The sequence below is a fragment of the Mobula hypostoma genome, chromosome 9 (genome assembly GCF_963921235.1).
Source record: "Mobula hypostoma chromosome 9, sMobHyp1.1, whole genome shotgun sequence".
In the NCBI taxonomy this organism is placed as follows: Eukaryota; Metazoa; Chordata; class Chondrichthyes; order Myliobatiformes; family Myliobatidae; genus Mobula; species Mobula hypostoma.
Window position 1 is genome coordinate 110,951,352 of NC_086105.1, and position 20,862 is coordinate 110,972,213.

General features: G+C 39.0%; 1 protein-coding gene across 3 annotated transcripts in view; it reads right to left on the minus strand.

Annotated features, from left to right (window-relative positions):
- The window catches only part of zgc:112980 (uncharacterized protein LOC503706 homolog), a 111,602-nt gene extending 90,740 nt beyond the window's left edge, over nt 1–20,862 (minus strand). The window contains exons 1-2 of one of the 3 annotated variants that reach the window (XM_063058895.1): nt 20,765–20,862; nt 1,406–1,529 (exon numbers count right to left, since the gene is read on the minus strand). The gene's annotated coding sequence lies outside the window, so the exon portion shown is untranslated. Of the gene's footprint in view, nt 1–1,405; nt 1,530–7,094; nt 7,198–19,347; nt 19,467–20,764 lie in introns of those variants that run through there. The other 2 variants (XM_063058898.1, XM_063058897.1) reach the window with 2 other exon arrangements.

The following is a 20,862-nucleotide window of genomic DNA, read 5'->3' on the forward strand; positions in this document are numbered from 1 at the left end:
AAGGTGGGTGGAGGGGAGGATGAAGGTGATAGAAGGGAAGGGAGGGGTGAAGTAAAGAACTGGGAAATTGATCGGTGAGAGAGAAACAGGGCTGTAGAAGGGCGAATCTGATAGGAGAGGACAGAAGGCCATGGAAGAAAGAAAAGGGGGAGGAGCACCAGAGGGAGGTAATGACAGGTAAGGAGATAAGGTGAGAGAGGGAAATTGGAATGGGAAATGGTGAAGGGTGGGGAGGGGCATTACCGGAAGTTTGAGAAATCGATTTTCATGCCATCAGGTTGGAGGCTGCCCTGACAGGATATAAAGTGTTGCTCCTCCAACTTGAGTGTGGCTTCATTGTGACAGTAGAGGAGGGCATGGACTGACATGTCATGATGGGAATGGGAAGTGGAATTAAAATGGGTGGCCACTGGGAGATCCAGACTTTTCAGGAGGACAGTGAAAGTAGGTGCTCAGTGAAGTGGTCTTCCAATCTACTTCGGGTGTCACTGATATACAGGAGTCCGCACCGGGAGCACTGAACACAGTATATGACCCCAAAAGACTCACAGGTGCAGTGTCACCTCACCTGGAAGGACTGTTTGGGGCCCTGAATGGTAGTGAGGGAGGAGGTGTAGCACTTGTTCCACTTGCAAGGATAAGTGCCAGGAGGGAGATCAGTGGGGAGGGGCAAATGGACAAGGGAGTCACATAGAGAGTGAAAAGCAGAAAGTTGGGTGGGGGGGGGGGAGGAAAAGATGTATTTGGTGGTGGGATCCCGTTGGAAATGGCAGAAATTACGGAGAATTATGTGCTGGACGTGGAGGCTGGTGGGATGGTCAGTGAGGACAAGAGGAACCCTATCCTGGGTAGGGTGGTGGGAGGATGGGGTGAGATCAGATGCGTGCGAAATGGAAGAGATGAGGTTGGGGGCAGTGTTGATGGTGGAGGAAGCAAAGTCCCTTTCTTTGAAGAAGAAGGACATCTCATTTGTTCTGGAATGAAAAGCCTCATCCTGAGAGCAGATGTGGCGGAGATGAAGGAATTGAGCGAAGGCTATGGCATTTTTACAAGTAACAGAGTGGAAAGCGGTATAGTTCAGGTAGCTGTGAGAGTCAATGGGTTTATAATGGACATCAGTAGATAAGCTGAGTCTGGAGATAGAGACAGAGACATCAAGAAAGGGGAGGGAGAATCTTCACCTTTTTTCAAAACCATTTATAAAATTTCAGACCTGATATCCAATGTGTATCAAGCTGAAAAATGTCAGGCATATTGGTTGTTTGTCAGTCTTTACTTTTGCATATTGGTTGTTGTTTGTTTGTCAGTCTATGTTATGCATAGTTTTCATAAATTCCTTTGTATTTTCCTGTAAATGCCTGCAAGAAAATGAATCTCAAGGCAGCACATGGTGACATACACTTACTTTGATAATAAGTTCACTTTGAACTTTCATTCAACCGCATATGTCAAAGTAATAAAGTGATAAATGACACGCTATACTGAATTTGCAGTAGAAGAGCTTTCATCCAGTCTGCCAATCTTGAACACTGCAATAAAATGCATAATTAGATTCATTTTAGTGTTGGTTTTATATTTTGTTAAGTACCATTATGAAATGGCAAAATACAGTTCCTGCAGTTGTGTTAATTACTACATTGAGGCCCTGATCTGTGCTTCGCTCGGGTCTAAGATGACTCAGTTACTAATATGCTGTCCCCTGTCCCTCCCATTGGCATTCGTGGTCAATCTGTGACTGGAAATCCCTATGAGAGATCTATGACAGCAAACATACCTCCCTCTACTGTACAGCATGACATTAAGTGCTTGGCTTAAGAACAAGATGTTTCCTTAGTAACAGTGAATTTTATGAGAAAATAGACATATGGCATTCCAGTAAAAAAATAAATTTTGTGCTTTTCTGAAACATGAGATCACTAAAGAGAATTTCTTGCAAGCAAGCGTTCCTTCAGAATATTATCCCATACTGAGGCTTTGATTAATACTGTTATTGCATACTGTATATCTCAGAAAAATGCTAGAGATAATTAGTATATGAACATCTGCACCTTATTTTCTGCGTAACATAAAGTGATTTACGTTTGTATTTTACTTTATAATGATTGTTTGACTCCAAAAGGTAATGAGCTCAGAATGTCGGTCAACATTCCATAGGGGTAAACTGTAACACTACTTGCGACCCCCAAGGATTGTTATCCTTGTTTGACACGCTCAGGGATCAATCCAATAACTGTGTTCCAACTAGTTGAAGAAATGTATTTGATCCTTTATTAGCAACTAGCAAAACAAACAATCTTGAAGCGATGTAATGAAGCATAATTAAATGAAATTAAGTGGTCAACTAAAGATATGACACCTGTCAGTCCCCAGTCCTAAACTAAACTGCCAAGAGCAAAGCCCAAGTACGTACCTAAACCCTACGCTTTTACCATGCCCCCACCCACGTGACTGACTACCTTAATAAACACACAACACAGAATACAATGCAGATAGAAAACAGATGCATCAAATCTTCGATATCAAACTTTTGTTTTACAAAGCCAGCAACATTTGGAGGGAGTTATCATGCAAAATAATATGTGTCAGATTTTTCCTTTCCCTAATTCAAGATCCATTTTTCAATTCTCTCCCTACCTGACCACGCTTCAAGAATTTGATCCCTCTTCTACACCTTGCCTCAACTTACTCAATCTTCAACAGCAAATAATTAGGCACTATAGCCCGGAATAGGGGCATTCAAAGTTAAAGTAAATGTATTATATTATGTTATATTACCACAATATTTAGGAAAATTTGAAACATTTGAAGAACTACACATTAACAGCAGTGCACAGCAATGGCTCAAAATCAGAGGCATTCATTAATAGAAACCCAAAACTGAGTAATGAAATGAGAACACCCAAATGGCAAAAGAGATTAAGAAACAAAATTGAAACCCTAGGTACAGAAATAACCCACCTAATTGAGTATTAAAAGGACAACCTGAGGAAAAAAATTAAGAGAAAAGCTAAGAAAATATAAGGTCTATACAAGTCATGATCAACCTAACAATGCATTGTAGAATTTATTGATACACCACAACAAAAACTTGGTGCATACAAAGCCAGACAAAATAGATACATGAAATGCATCAGATAAAGTAAACAGAATGATCAGTTCAGGAACAATGAAAAAGGTTTATACAGATTTTGAAAGGAAGCAGGTTTGTGGATACGGTAAGTGAAACAGCGGACACTGATTGCAGGTAAGTACAACAACTGTTTATTCACAAGCAAGCAATGACACACTTTACTCACATGTAAGTCAAACAAGCACTCTTCCAAGTCACCCAAACTATAGAAACTACAACACTAAGCATTCAATACACATGTTAAACAAGATTAAATGAGCAATAAACAATGACTTAACTAGGTATGCACCCGATACATGAACCTATTAACTGCAACACACCTTCCAAATGCTTTCTCCAGCGCTGCCCACGGCTTGCAGCCTGGAGAGAGCTCAGGGTCAAGAGACACGTATGTTCACCTTTAGACACCTGAAGACCAGAAGCCAACTGCAGGTATTGCAGCATGTGACCTGGGACCAGAAACCGGTGCCTCAGGGCATGGGAGCTAACCAATAGGAAGTCGGCTATATACCTGGAGCATGGACATTAACCAGTACAGTGGAAGCACCTTTCAGAACAATTTCTGATCAGCAAATAATTTAACTTTCCATATTACAATGGGATAATAAATGAACATTGAAACTACATTCCATGCACCAAAATGTCAGAAACCCTGGCACAGAATTACCAACAAGCACAGAGACAAAGAGCCTTTGGTCTAATATCTGGTCGAACAGGGTGATACACAATCAAGAAGCAAACTGAATTGTGGAGGAAAAAGAATGTACTCACACAACTGAAGACATGCAAATACCTTAAGTTACAATGGATATGCTAAAAGCAGTTATAAAGAATACCCACAATTGAAAAAGTACCAGCCGTGAGATAATATTCATAATTACAGGGATAAGAAATGTACTTGCCTCCTTCCATACTTACTGGTCATATATCACTACTTTTGCTAAAAAAGTGCCTAAAATCCTGAAAAGACAAGGTAAAATAGTTCTCTTACCTAAAGGAGAGGTCATAAATGATCCATCAAAATATCATTCTATAACTTGTTTACAAACTATATATAAAATCAGAATCAGGTTTACTATTACCAGCATGTGTCATGAAATTTGTTAACTTAGCGGCAGCAGTTCAATGCAATATGTAATACTGAAGAAAAAAACAAAGTAAAATATTAATAATAATAAATAAATAAAGCAATCAATTACAGTATACGCATGTTGAATAGATTACAAATTGTGCAAAAACAGAAATAATGTATGTTAAGAGGGAGGTAGTGTCCAAGGGTTCAATGTCCATTTAGGAATCGGATGGCAGAGGGGAAGAAGCTGTTCCTGAATCACTGAGTGTGTGCCTTTAGGCTTCTGTATTTCCTACCTGATGGTAACAGTGAGAAAAGGGCATGCCCTGGATGCTGGAGGTCCTTAATAATCAATGCTGCCTTTCTGAGACATCGCTCCCTGAAGATGTCCTGGGTACTTTGTAGGCTAGTACCCAAGATGGAGCCGACTAAATTTACAACCCTCTGCAGCTTCTTTTGGTCCAGTGCAGTAGCGCCCCCGCCCACACCCCCATACCAGACAGTGATGCAGCCTGTCAGATGCTCTCCACAGTATATCTATAGAAGTTTTTGAGTGTATTTGTTGACATGTCAAATCTCTTGAAATTCCTAATGAAGTATACCCGTTGTCTTGCCTTCTTTATAACTGCATTGATATGTTGGGACCAGGTTAGATCCTCAGAGATCGTGACACCCAGGAACTTGAAACTGCTCACTCTCTCCACTTCTGATCTCTCTATGAGGATTGGTATGTGTTCCTTCGTCTTACCCTTCCTGAAGTCCACAATCAGCTCTTTCATCTTACTGACGTTGAGTGCCAGGTTGTTGCTGCGGCACCACTCCACTAGTTGGCGTATCTCACTCCTGTGTACCCTCTCGTCACCACCTGAGATTCTACCAACAATGGTTGTATCATCAGCAAATTTATAGATGGTATTTGAGCTATGCCTAGCCATACTGTCATAGATATATATATATAGAGAGAGAGAGAGAGAGAGAGAGAGAGAGAGAGAGAGAGAGAGAGAGAGAGAGAGAGAGAGAGAGAGAGAGAGAGAGAGAGAGAGAGAGAGAGTGTGAGTGAGTGAGTGAGTGAGTGAGTAGAGCAGTGGGCTAAGCACATACCCCTGAGGTGCATCAGTGTTGATTGTCAGCGAGGAGGAGATGTTATCACCAATCCGCACAGATCGTGGTCTTCCAGTTAGGAAGTTGAGGATCCAATTGCAGAGGGAGGTGCAGAGGCCCAGGTTCTGCAACTTCTCAGTCAGGATTGTGGGAACAATGGTATTAAATGCTGAGATATAATTGATGAACAGTATCCTGATGTAGGTGTTTGTGTTGTCCAGGTGGTCTAAAGCCATGTGAAGAGCCATTAAGATTGTGTCTGCCGTTGATCTATTGTGGCAATAGGCAAATTGCAATGGGTCCAAGTCCTTGCTGAAGCAGAGGTTAAGTCTAGTCATGACCAACCTCTCAAAGCATTTCACCACGTGATGTGAGTGCTACCGGGCGATAGTCATTAAGGCAGCTCATATTATTCAAAATTGTAACATCATGTATCTCACAACTAATCACCACTCACTTAGATAACCACAATATACTTACAGCAGAGCAGAAAGGATGCCTTAAGGCTATGAAAGAATGTAAAGAACAACTGATAATAGATTCTGTAATTCTAAATCAAGCCCAGCCTTAAAGCAGAAATCTTTCATGTTGTTGTAATTGACTACCAAAAAGCTTTTGATTTTGTCCCATCCTCATGGTTAATAGAAGTTCTTAATACATGTAAACTACACCCAATACTTGTGAAATTCCTGCAACACCTGATGAAGCATTGGCGTACTATTAACAACCAAAAAAGAATAACCACCATTATCAAAATAAACCAAGGCATTTTCCAGGTGATTCTCTAAGCCCACTATGGTTTTGACCAGCTTTAAACCCACTCTCTAATTTAGTGAACTGGACTAAAATAGGATATTAAATCAGAAACAACCAAATGAATGATACCTTGACACAACTACATGCCGGAGGGAGGGGAGCTGGGGGGGGGGGACTTTGGGGTTCTCATGTTTATCTGTCATTCATTCTTTCGAGCTCTTCTCTGTTTTTGTGGATGTTTGCGAAGAAAAAGCATTTCAAGATGTATATTGCATACATTTCTCTGACATTAAATTGTACCTTTAAACCTTCGAACCTTTTACACTTGGACAATTTGAAATCATTTGTTCCTTCATCAATAACGCTAAACTAATTAATTTAAATTGTACAATTAGCTTCTAAACATATAAATATGAATTTTGAACGCGATAAATGCAGAACATTAAACATAAAGAAAGGTGCAATAGGGCTAATAGAATACAAAACAGAGCAGCAGAGTACAATACAACTGGTGGATGAATATAAAACATATAGGTATCTGGGATATCAACAAGGAAAGAAAATACATCATAGTGTGATGAAGGAAAAACTTTCGACAGAATTTACTTCAAGGCTTAAGAAAATCTGCCAAACAGAGCTCGACAGTAAAAAGAAAACAAAGGCAATAAACACTTTCACTATATCCATATTAATGTATTCTTTTGGCATAATACCTTGGTCCAAAACCGATTTGGAAAATTTACAAAAAAAGAACTGAGAAAGCAACTTTTAGAAAACACTGTGTACACTTGAACGCACTTAGATTAACACTACCTAGGACAGGAGGAGGAAGAAGAAGAACAGACATAAAATTTACACAACAGTCAGATGAAACTTCTAAGAATGTATTTTCATCAACAAAAACAGGACTCAGCACTCCATTCAAGCATACACAATTCTGATATGTACACACCACTAAACTAAATGAAAGCACAGCCCAAAAAATGAAGAAATTATAACTATAGAAGAAAAAGTTAGCCAATGGAAAAGCATTACCCTCCATGGAAGACATCCCCTTGGCCTGAGCAGACTAGATGTTGACAAGGAAGCATCGAATGCCTGCCTCAGAGATGGAGAAGTTTTCCCAGAGGCAGAGGGATTCCTGGTGGCAATACAGGACCAAGTGTTTAACACAGAGAATGATCAAAACTACATAATAAAAGACCAACAAATTCAAGAGGATCAAATACAGAAAATGCCAAGAGAAACCAGAAACAGTTCAACACATCACAGGATCCTGCAGCAGTTTAACTCAATCTGATTACTTACAGAGCCAAAATAAGTGACAAACACCATTCACCAAAATCATGCTTTAAAATACAAATACTAAGCAATTACCATCAATACCAGAGGAAACAACACTCTGGAACATGGTTACACCACCATCAAGAATGCCTACCGTGCTATTCCACACCCTCACTTCAGGAAGTCTGATCACCTGGCTGTACTTCTACTCCGTGAGTACAGGCAGAGACTGAAGACTGCAGCACCAGTAGTGAGGACCAAGGTTTGGACAAGGGAAACACAGGAGTGCTTACTTCAGGGATTCATCTACAAATCTGGATGAGTATGCTGCAGTTATTACCAACTTCATTAAAACCTGTGTGGATGAGTGTGTGCCTACAAAGGCTTACTGTGGATTCCCAAACCAAAAGCCATGGAGGAACCAGAAGGTACGTAGTCTGCTGAAGGCTAGATGTGTGACATTCGAGTCTTGCAATCCAGGCCTGTACCAGAAAACCAGGTATGATTTGTGGAGGATTATCTCAAGAGTGGAGAGACAATTCAAATGAGGTTGGAGGTGACATTGGACGTACGACAACTCTGGCAGGGTTTGCAAGGCATTACTTCCTACAAAACAAAACCCAATAGCATGAATGGCAGCGATGCTTCACTACCAGATGAACTCAACGCCTTCTATGCACGCTTTGAAAGGGAGAATATAACTACAGCTGTGAAGATCCTTGTGAGCTCTGTCTCAGAGGCCGATGTTAGGCTGTCTTTAAAGAGAGTGAACCCTCGCAAGACACAAGGTCCTGATGGAGTACCTGGTAAGGCTCTGAAAACCTGTGCCAGCCAGCTGGCGAGAGTATTCAAGGACATTTTCAACCTCTCACTGCCATGGGCGGGTTCCCACTTGCTTCAAAAAGGCTACAATTATACCAGTGCCTAAGAAGAATAATGTGAGCTGCCTTAGTGACTATCACCCGGTAGCACTCACATCTACAGTGATGAAAATGCTTTGGGAGGTTGGTCATGACTAGACTGAACTCCTGCCTTAGCAAGGACCCGGACTCACTGCAATTTGCCAATCGCCTTAACAGGTCAATGGCTGATGCAGTCTCAATGGACAATACAAACACCTATGTCAGGATGCTGTTCATCGACTATAGCTAAGCATTTAACTATCCTGATTGATAAGTTACAGAACCTGGGCCTCTGTACCTCCCTCTGCAATTGGATCCTCGACGACCTAACCGGAAGACCACAATCTGTGCGAATTGGTGATAATATCTTCACCTCACTGACAATCAACACTGATGCACCTCAGGGGGGTGTGCCTAGCCCACTGCTCTACTCTGTCTATACCCGTGACTGTGTGGCTAGGCAAAGCTCAAATACCATCTATAAATTTGCTACCATTGTTGGTAGAATCTCAAATGGAGACGTTGGAGCCAAGAGGGCATACAGGAGTGAGATACGCCAACTAGTGGAGTGGTGTCACAGCAACAACCTGGCACTCAACGTCAGTAAGACGAAAGAGCTTATTATAGACTTCAGGAAGGGTAAGACGAAGGAACACATACCAATTCTCACAGAGGGATCAGAAGTGGAGAGAGAGAGCAGTTTTAAGTTCCTTGGTGTCAAGATCTCATAGGATCTAACCTGGTCCCAACATATCGATGGAGCTATAAAGAAAGCAAGACAGCGTCTATATTTCATTAGGAGTTTGAAGTGATTTGGTAAGTCTACAAATACACTCAAAAACTTCTATCGATGTACTATGGAGAGCATTCTGACAGGCTGCATCACTGTCTGGTATGGAGAAAGGTGCTAATGCACAGGACCGAAAGAAGCTGCAGAGGATTGTAAATTTAGTCAGCTCCATCTTGGGTAGTAGCCTACAAAGTACCCAGGACATCTTCAGGGAGTGGTGTCTCAGAAAGTCAGTGTCTATTATTAAGGATCCCCAGCACCCAGGTCATGCCCTTTTCTCACTGTTACCATCAGGTAGGAGGTACAGAGGCCTAAAAGCACACACTCAGTGACTCAGGAACATCTTCTTCCCCTCTGCCATCTGATTCCTGAATGGACTTTGAAGCTTTGGACACCACCTCACTTTTTTAAACATATATTATTTCTGTTTTTTACATGATTTTTAATCTATTCAATATACATATACTGTAATTGATTTACTTATCTATATATTATTATTTTTTTCTTCTATATTATGTATTGCATTGAACTGCTGCCAGGTTAACAAATTTCATGACACATGCCGGTGATAATAAACCTGACTTTGGTTCTGAAACTCATAAAAGACTTATATTTATACCTTACTATAAATAAAAGCTTAATCCAGTTTCAGAGTCAGAGTACTACAAATTATATTATTTTTACATTTTTACAGACAGGACCATAACCTTCCAGATATAATTTACAGGATAAAAAGCAAAAACAAAAAAGATCTAGTGCTTTCCTGGGGTATATGACCCATAAACAATTTTTGAGCTTCATGCTGGGTACCGGTATCGATTATAACTGATGTTTTGATAAGAAACACTGTCATTTTTTTCAGGGATGATGCCTGGGCAAGTCTAGTCTGGCACTACAGATAGATAGATATATAAAGAGAGAGAAGGGGGTGGGGTGGGGAGGGGGGGGAGAGAGAGAGAGAGAGAGAGAGAGAGAGAGAGAGAGAGAGAGAGAGACTCTCATTGTTGTGCTTAATTGTTGAAGTTTGCTTTATCACGGTTCTAGAACATAGTCGCCACAGCTGAACAGCCCCTTGTTATCTCTAAAGATTAGCTGCACTCCTTTGGGAAATTTCTTGGAGGTGCAACATTGTGGCAGGAAAGATGGTGCAAAGTGCTGGGCAATGACACAACCTTGTGTGAAACCATTCTTTACCGAGTCGATCCTCTGGTTGTTATTGTGAAGTAAATGTAAGATAGAGATCAGTTTTTTGGGGGCAATGCGTTGTCCATGTGAATCGATGGTATCAAAGGTGCATCAAGAACATTATAGTAGCTAATGCTCCCTGCAATATCCTTGGGTTGTTATTTGGTGAATTTGGTGCCTCCAGATGGATGGATGCAGGGAGTAGTTCTTCAACCATAAACAAGTAGAGATGAGGAGGACTTCCCCTGTAGTGGGCTGCAGAAGACCATTCTATTGTCAACACAGTCAGCCTTGTCTCCTTACCTAAGGATGGTCACAATCCCAGAATTTTTGAGGTTCCCACAAATAATCTCCTCTTCCCATTGAACAATGAGACTACAGATTTGTGAAGCTCTTCAGTTCTGAGTTTTGAAATCTTAGTGGGCATACTGATAGCTCTTGAAGCTTTGTTACTTTTCATTTGGTATATGGCCTTCTTGAACTTGTCAGTCAGGACAAAATTGCTAAATTAATATTAATGTAGCAATGTCGCCATCTGCTGACAGACAAGGTACAAGGTATCGCACTAGATAATTTCACTTTAGCTTACAAAATTTCAGCGGCTGAAATGAGGCTTTGCAACTTTTTTTCTATACCATGATGGCAGTTCTAAATAATATTATTACACCTCACTGCTGACTCTGATAAATCAAAATTGTGTGAAACAATAGTAGTAAAGCTCCATTTCAATTGGAAACTCGATACATTTCAGTTGTCAATTGCTTCTGGATTGACAACTAAAATTTTCTTATGTAGGCTCTGGTCTACTTTTTTAGTATTTCTTTTCAAAACCCTGTCATGCTGCAAACCCACAAAATTAATCCATATGTCTGTAAATACTAACAACTCTTGCTAAGCAGAAGAAATTTGAGCCGCAGATAACGCAATGTAGCATTTACACAGAAGGGCATGATTGGGTCCTTTGTAAATATGCAGGCTTTCTTATCATACTGCCTCTTTCACGTTTAAAGTATTTATTCATTTTAAAAATGCATAGTTTCTATTTACAACATAGAATGGAATCATTTTTAATACGGAGGGAAGGGGGGCATTCAGCCCATCATGTTCATGTCTGTTGGTCCAGAGTTCTGCAAATACACATCTAGGGCTCTTCAAATACACGTCCAAGTACCTTGTTAAATGTAATGAACATTTCCGCCTTTATTACTCTTCAAGTATATTCCATTCCAGCATAACCTCTTGCTCTTCTAGTTCATACCTCAGCCAAGAAACAGCACTGGGAATGCATATTAAATTGCCCAGTGTAGAAAGGAGAAAGCTTCAGCTGTTCATAAAAGGCACAAAACATGCAATTGTTTTGAGCTGCTGCCCTTGATGATCTGTGGATATTCATTCCAATGTACTTTGTCCCTCCTGTTTACTTTACATTCCATCGCCTTGCTCCATCTCCTCACGCGTTTCTGGATTGAATTCCATTTGTAACTTCCTGTCCCGTTCCTATCTGCCTACACCATACAACTTCTTGTATCATCGGCAAACTTTCTATAACATTGAAGTCTGGGTCAATAAAAATAAGGTAGTAAATACTAAGCTCTGCAGAACCATACGACTAACAGTCTTATTTTCATAGAAACACACGTCAACAATTAATATTCTGCCATTAAGCTAACTCGGGATCTCATTTGGATCCCACCAGTTATCCCACACAATCTTTGATTAAAATCTTATCAAATCCCTTTATTGTTTATCACATAAAATAGCAGAAGTACGGGGTATTGCCATTTTTCAGGGAAACGTGAACGAATGTTTAAAGTAGATGAACTTGTGTGACAAAGGAGAGAAAGCAAACGACTTAGTGGATGTGTAGCGGACGATTCCTATGATGGGGGAGTCTAAGACCAGAGAACACATCCTCAGAATAGAGGGACATCCTTTTAGAATGGAGATGAGGAGGAATTTCTTTAGCCAAACAGTGGTGAATCTGTGTAATTTGTTGCCTCAGATGGCTGTGGAGGCAAAGTCATTGGGTATGTTTAAGGCAGAGGCTGACAGATTCTTGATTGGTCAGGGCATGAAGAGATACGGGGAGAAGGCAGGAGATTGGGGCTGAGAGGGAAAATGGATCAGCCATGAAGAAGCGGCAAAGCAGACTCAATGGACCAAATGGCCCAATTCTGCTCCTATATCTTATGGTCTTAAAGTATTCGTAACAAGGTGGATAAATTAAAAGTGCAGATTGTTATTAATGAATATGATATAGTTGGGATCACAGAGACATGGCTCCAGGGTGACCAAGGATGGGAGCTCAACATTCAGGGATATTCAATATTCAGGAGGGATAGACATGAAAGAAAAGGAGGTGGGGTGGCATTGCTGGTTAGAGAGGAGATTAATGCAATAGAAAGGAAGGACATTAGCCGGGAGGATGTGGAATTGATATGGGTAAAGCTGCATAACACTAAGGGGCAGAAAACGCTGGTGGGAGTTGTGTACAGGCCACCTAACAGTAGTGGTAAGGTTGGAGATGGTATTAAACAGGAAATTAGAAATGCGTGCAATAAAGGAACAACAGTTATAATGGGTGACTTTAATCTACATGTAGATTGGGTGAACCAAATTTGTAAGGGTGCTGAAGAAGAGGATTTCTTGGAATGTATGCAAGATGGTTTTTTGAACCAACGTGTCGAGGAACCAACTAGAGAGCAGGCCATTCTAGACTGGGTATCGAGCAATGAGGAAGGGTTAATTAGCAATCTTGTCGTGAGAGGCCCCTTGGGTAAAAGTGACCATAATATGGTGGAATTCTTCATTAAGATGGAGAATGACATAGTTAACTCAGAAACAAAGGTTCTGAACTTAAAGAAGGGTAACTTTGAAGGTATGAGACGTGAATTAGCTAAGGTAGACTGGCAAATGGTACTTAAAGGGTTGACGGTGGATATGCAATGGCAAGCATTTAAAGATCGCATGGATGAACTACAACAATTGTTCATTCCTGTTTGGCAAAAGAATAAATCAGGGAAGGTTAGTGCACCCATGGCTGACAAGGGAAATTAGGGATAGTATCAATTCCAAAGAAGAAACATACAAATTAGCCAGAGAAAATGGCTCACCTGAGGACTGGGAGAAATTCAGAGTCCAGCAGAGGAGGACAAAGGGCTTAATTAGGAAAAGGAAAAAAGATTATGAGAGAAAACTGGCAGGGAACATAAAAACTGACTGTAAAAGCTTTTATAGATATGTGAAAAGAAAAAGATTGGTTAAGACAAATGTAGGTCCCTTACAGACAGAAACAGGTGAATTGATTACGGGGAACAAGGACATGACAGACCAATTGAATAACTACTTTGGTTCTGTCTTCACTAAGGAGGACATAAATAATCTTCCGGAAATAGTAGGGGACAGATGGTCTAGTGAGATGGAGGAACTGAGGGAAATACATGTTAGTAGGGAAGTGGTGTTAGGGAAATTGAAGGGATTAAAGGCAGATAAATCCCCAGGGCTAGATGGTCTGCATCCCAGAGTGCTTAAGGAAGTAGCCAAAGAAATAGTGGATGCATTAGTGATAATTTTTCAAAACTCTTTAGGTTTTGGACTAGTTCCTAAGGATTGGAGGGTGGCTAATGTAACCCCGCTTTTTAAAAAAGGAGGGAGAGGGAAACCGGGGAATTATAGACCGGTTAGCCTAACATCGATGGTGGGGAAAATGCTAGAGTCAGTTATCAGAGATGTGATAACAGCACATTTGGAAAGCAGTGAAATCGTCGGACAAAGTCAGCATGGATTTGTGAAAGGAAAATCATGTCTGACGAATCTCATAGAATTTTTTGAGGATGTAACTAGTAGAGTGGATAGGGGAGAACCAGTGGATGTGGTATATTTGGATTTTCAAAAGGCTTTTGACAAGGTCCCACACAGGAGATTAGTGTGCAAACTTAAAGCACACAGTATTGGGGGTATGGTATTGCTGTGGATAGAAAATTGGTTGGCAGACAGGAAGCAAAGAGTGGGAATAAACGGGACCTTTTCAGAATGGCAGGCAGTGACTAGTGGGGTACCGCAAGGCTCAGTGCTGGGACCCCAGTTGTTTACAATATATGTTAATGACTTAGATGAGGGAATTAAATGCAGCATCTCCAAGTTTGCAGATGACACGAAGCTGGGCGGCAGTGTTAGCTATGAGGAGGATGCTAAGAGGATGCAGGGTGACTTGGATAGGTTAGGTGAGTGGGCAAGTTCATGGCAGATGCAATTTAATGTGGATAAATGGAAGGTTATCCACTTTGGTGGCAAAAACAGGAAAACAGATTATTATCTGAATGGTGGCCGATTAGGAAAAGGGGAGGGGCAACGAGACCTGGGTGTCATTATACACCAGTCATTGAAAGTGGGCATGCAGGTACAGCAGGCGGTGAAAAAGGCGAATGGTATGCTGGCATTCATAGCAAGAGGATTCGAGTACAGGAGCAGGGAGGTACTACTGCAGTTGTACAAGGCCTTGGTGAGTCCCCTAATCTGAGGAAAGACATTCTTGCCATAGAGGGAGTACAAAGAAGGTTCACCAGATTGATTCCTGGGATGGCAGGACTTTCATATGATGAAAGACTGGATCGACTAGGCTTATACTCGTTGGAATTTAGAAGATTGAGGGGGGGGATCTTATTGAAATGTATAAAATCCTAAAGGGATTGGACAGGCTAGATGCAGGAAGATTGTTCCCGATGTTGGGGAAGTCCAGAACAAGGGGTCACAGTTTAAGGATAAAGGGGAAGCCTTTTAGGAGACGAGATGAGGAAAAACTTCTTCACACAGAGAGTGGTGAATCTGTGGAATTCTCTGCCACAGGAAACAGTTGAGGCCAGTTCATTGGCTACATTTAAGAGGGAGTTAGATATGGCCCTTGAGGCTAAAGGGATCAGGGGGAATGGAGAGAAGGCAGGTACAGGGTTCTGAGTTGGATGATCAGCCACGATCATACTGAATGGCGGTGCAGGCTCGAAGGGCCGAACGGCCTACTCCTGCACTTATTTTCTATGTTTTTATATAAACAGCAATAGGATTGGCCTCAGACTTCTCCAGTCTGCAGACTGCAGGCACAATAGGCCAAAAGATGACCTTCTCTGCTGTAAATTCAATATCTCTGCAAATTGGCAAATCAAATGAACATAGCTGCTGCTCAAAACTTTCAACCTAAGTTCTGATGAAAGGCCCTGGGTGAGGGACCCTTTCTCTGAATCTTCTGCTCAGCCTGAGAACTTGACTTCCAGAGAAGAACGTTGTGAGCTTCTCCAGTGGAGGTTCACGAGAATGATTCCAGGAATGAAAAGGTTAACAAATAAGGAGTGTTCGACGGCTCTGGGCCTGTACTCGCTGGAGATTAGAAGAATGAGCGGGAAACTCATTGAAACCTATCAAATACTGAAAGGATTAGACAGAGTGGACGTGGAGAGGATGGTTCCGATTGTGGCTGAGTCTAGGACCAGAGGGCACAGCCTGGAAGTAGGGGGACAACCCTTTAGAACAGAGATGAGGAGGAATTTCTTTAGCCAGGGAGTGGTGAATCTGTGGAATTCTTTGCTACAATTGATATGGAAGCCAAGTCATTGGGTGTATCGTTCTTGATTGGCAAGGGTGTCAAACGTTACAAGGAGAGAGCAGACTGGGGTTGAGAGAGGTGATAAATCAGCCATGATGGAATGGGAGAACAGGCTCAACGGGCTGAATGGCTTAACTCTGTTCTCATGTCTTATATGACTCCCTGGTAACGAGCACTACAAAAATTGAGGGCTTCCTCACCAACCCGGCCCGTCCTTTCTTTTCTATTAATTATTATTCAAAATCAACAACAGAGAAAAATATATCAAAATAATCAAGATAACATATGCATATGTAGAATAAGAGTTAAACTATCAACCAGGCTCAACAGTATATCAATAATAATCAAAAAACAAAGTACTAAAGCTTTTTTTATGGAAAAAAGGAAAGAAAGAAAAAAAAGAACCCCTACTAACTAAAACAGAGAAAACCCCTAATAACTAAAAAAAAGGGGAAAAAACCCATTTGGAGCACAATCCCGGAGCTATGCACCATACAAGCTTCCATTAAAAAAAGACACCAAATTGCCAACCAAATCCATATAACCAAGCATCAGAGAAGGACCATCTGTATTAACTCAAGTCAAATGGTAATAACGGGCAAAAGAACCCCACCTTTTCTCGAAGTCAAATTTAGGATCCAAAGTTCAACTTCTGATTTTTTCCAAACTAAGACATAACATCACCTGAGAGAACCACTGTATCAAAGTGGGAGCAGAGGCACCTTTCCATTTTAATAAAATAGCCCTTCTAGCCAATAATGTGACAAATGCAATTACGTATTGGTCAGATATAGAAATACCGTGAATATGTTGAGGAATTATACCAAACAAAACTGTCAATTTATTAGGTTGTAAATTGATTTTTAAAGCTTTGGAGATTGTAGAAAAAATAGATTTCCAAAATTGTTTCAATACAGAACACGACCAAAACATATGTGTCAATGTAGCTATCTCAGTTTTGCATCTATCACACTGACTATTTACATTAGGAAATATTTTATACAATCTCTCCTTCGTCAAATAATAACCATGTACAATTTTAAATTGAATTAGAGAATGACTGGCACAAATCGAAGAAGAGTTAACCAGCTTCAAAATTCGCAACCAATCCTCTGTTATCAAGGTCATATTAAGCTCTCTTTCCCAATCTTGCTTAATCTTAAGTAAAGGATAATTATCCTGTTGTAATAGTAAATTATAAATTTTCCCAATAAAACCTTTCCTTTTTGAAACAAGTCCATAGAGGAAAAAATTCCTTTATTCCTCCAAAGAGAAAAGGTAGGATCACTAAGTGAAGGTTTAAATAAATAGTTTCAATAAATTAAACTAAAAAGGTTAAATTTTTTAAGATTAAAAAATTTACAAAACAGGTACCAAATTCGTAATGATTGATTAATCATAGGATTTATATTTAGAATAGAAATTTTGGCTAATTGTACAGGTAAAGAAGCTCCTAATAACGAAGTTAAATGAAATTGTTTCACAATTTTCAATTCCAAATCAACCCAAGATGGTCGTTCCTTTTTATTGGTCCAATATAACCAGGAACACGCATAACGTATATTGACCGCCCAATAATACATTCTTAAATTAGGCAAAGTAAGACCTCCATCCTTTTTTAATTTTTGTAAATGACATTTTCCAATTCTTGGTCTTTTATTATTCCAAACAAAAGATGAAATAATAGTCAACCTGATCAAAAAAACTTCTTAGTTAGAAAAATAGCAATGTTTTGAAATACATATAAAAATTTTGGTAAAATTATCATTTTAACTGCATGAATTTGACCTACTAAGGAAAGTGTAAGTGGATTCCATCTAGAAAAAAATTGCTTCATAAAATCCACTAAGGGAACTAAATTAGCTCTATAAAGGTCTCCATAATTTTTAGTGATGATAATACCTAAATATTTAAAAGAATCTGTAGCTTTTAGGGGAATGTTATCTTTAGAAGCGGAATCATTTAAAGGAAATAATTCACTTTTATGCAGGTTTAATTTATATCTTGAAAACAATCCAAATTCATTTAATAATTTCAATAAGCTAGGAATAGACTCTTCGGGATTCAAAACATAAACCAAAAGATCATCTGCATAAAGGGAGATCTTATGAATAGCCCCATTTATAGAAATTCCTTGAATATTTTTAGCTTCACGAAGTGCAATAGCCAAGGGTTCCAACATCAAGTTAAATAACAGAGGACTTAACGGACATCCTTGTCTCGTACCCGGGGAAAGTTGAAAAAAGAGGGATCTACAGTTATTAGTGATAACAGTGGCAATAGGGCTTTTATATATCAATCTAATCCATTTATTAAAATTAGTACCAAAGCTAAATTTCTCTAAAACTTTAAATAGATATTTCCATTCAACTCTATCAAATGCATTTTCAGCATCTAGAGAAACAACACATTGGGGAGTCTTAGAGAGGGATGAGCATATATTTAACAATCTCTGAATATTAGAAAAAGAATAACGGCCTTTTATAAAACCCATTTGATCCTGAGAAATAATTTTAGCTAGTATATTCTCCATCCGATTAGCAATTATCTTTGAAAGAATTTTGGCATCCACATTTAATAATGAAATAGGTCTATATGAAGCACAATCAGTAGGGTCTTTATCTTCCTTAAGAATTAAAGAAATAGAAGCTTCATAAAATGTGGAAGGTAACTCTCCTAACAGAAAAGAATCTTTAAGCATTTCCAACATATAAAGAGTAAGCAAATGTTCAAATTTTTTATAAAATCCTACAGTAAAACCATCCAATCCAGGAGCTTTACCAGATTGCATTGAAAGAATAGCTTTCTGAATTTCTCTTTCAGTAAAAGGAGCATCAAGAATTTGCTGATCTTCAACAGACATTGTAGGAAAATCAATTTTTTGTAAAAAGGCATACACATTAGAAAGGTCAGTTGGAAACTGAGATTTATAGAGTTCACTGTAATAGTCTTGAAAAATTTTATTAATATCTTCATAATTACAAGCTAAACTACCATTTCCCTTACGAATTTTTAAAATTCATCTTTTAGCTCTAACTGCTTTAAGTTGAGAAGCTATGCTAACAGCTTGTTACTTTTATCTCCAAACATATAAAATCGACTTTTTAGTTTAAGCAAATTTCTTTCAAGAGGATAAGTTAATAGTAAATTATATTGTGATTGAAATTCAACCCTTTGTTTAAATAAATCAACATTAGGAGAAACTGCATAAGTATTATCCAGATCTTTAATTAGTTTGGAAATTCTATCTAACTCTATTTTTGTCTGTTTCTTGAGTTCAGCCGAATAAGATATTATCTGACCTCGCAAATATGCTTTGAGTGTATCCCATATAATCAATTTGGAAACATCTCCCGTATTATTAAAAAGAAAAAAAATCTTTTATCTGAATCTCTATAAATTTAACAAAGTCCGAACTTTGTAATAAATTTTCTGGAATGCGCCAAGGCAAGTTTACATTACTAACATCATTTAACTCAAAAATTAAGCTTAAAGGCGCATAGTCCGAGACTGCAATAGCATCATACTCACATTTCTGGACTTTGGACAAAAATCGGAAATCAGCTATAAAATAATCAATTCTCGAATATTTATTATGAACATGTGAATAAAAAGAATAATCTCTGTCATTAGGATGTAAATTTCTCCAGATTTCTATCAAACCATGATCAGTTAAAAAGGAATTAATGTGTTGCCGAATGACTCGGAAGCTGCTGATTGGTTGAACTCTTGTCAATCAAAGGGTTTAAACGACAGTTGAAGTCACCGCCCATCAGCAGCATATATTCATTCAAGTCTGGTAATAAACCAAATACATTTTTTTTAAAAGATCATCTACATTAGGTCCATATAGATTAACCAGGAAAGTTTTTCTGTTACAAATTGTTCCTTTAATAATTAAAAATCTACCATTATTATCTGAAACAATGTCTTCTTGAATAAATATTAGATTTAATAAAAATAGATATACCCTTTGTTTTATTTTGACAAGTAGCATGTTTTAAAAAATCTATTTTGATCGCCCGTTCTGATATGCGTTTTTTGAGCAAAAATTGTATCGGGCTGGAATCGATTAATAACTTTAAAAGTCTTCCTTCGCTTAGTAGGGTGATTCCAGCCACGTACATTCCAACTAATAACGTTTATCTGTTTAAGTACCATTGGATATTATTCTTAAACACGACAATACACGCATACCATCGCGGGCTAATCAAAGATGGCGGTGATGAATGTAACCAAATAGAAAACGCGCATGCTCCGGAACTCCAAAATGGGAAAAAATGCAAAAAGTGTATGTGAAAAAAAATCCCACAATAAACCCCAAAATACAAAAATACCCCCAAACCTCCCACCATCCCCAAAGAAGAAAATCTGGCAAAAGAGAGAAAAAGCCGGGACGCATCCCCAAGAAAAAAGACATAAGAACGGAATTCCGCGTGCCGCTCAATTTAAATGATTAAAAGTTTTTTCTCCCAATTCCCCCCTCCCCCTTACAAAGAAAATACGTAACCTTAAGATAAGAAAGCCCAGCAAAGAAAAAAAATGTTTATACTTAATCATCGAAAATAAGCTAAAGGAATGCGAAGACAGTCTCCAAAGACGCCAAAACAATACTATTAGCCCAAACAGTTTAATCTCTAAAGAGAGAAAAGCAGCGCCATTATTCTTTAACTTACTACCGTATTTAACAAAATAATTAAAGCTAATTATCTATTACTAAATACTCCATAATATAAGAAAACAAATCTATATAAACTGCAAGCAAACTATCACTTAATTAATAAAAAGAAAAATAGAAACAGATAATCAAACCAGTTCACAATCTATCCACTGTGTTAATTCACTCCGTATACTAAAGAGTCTTCAAAAAAAAGTCATTCGTTAGTCAAACTAAGAAGACCACCTCTTCTTTAAGTAATCAATCGATCAAAAGATATATTCAGCATACCGAAATCTTCAAAACCTGTTTTCTTTCAGAAAATTATTCGGAGACTCTAATATCCTTCATACTTCAGCCGATTCCACAATAGAATTGACAAAATCCAA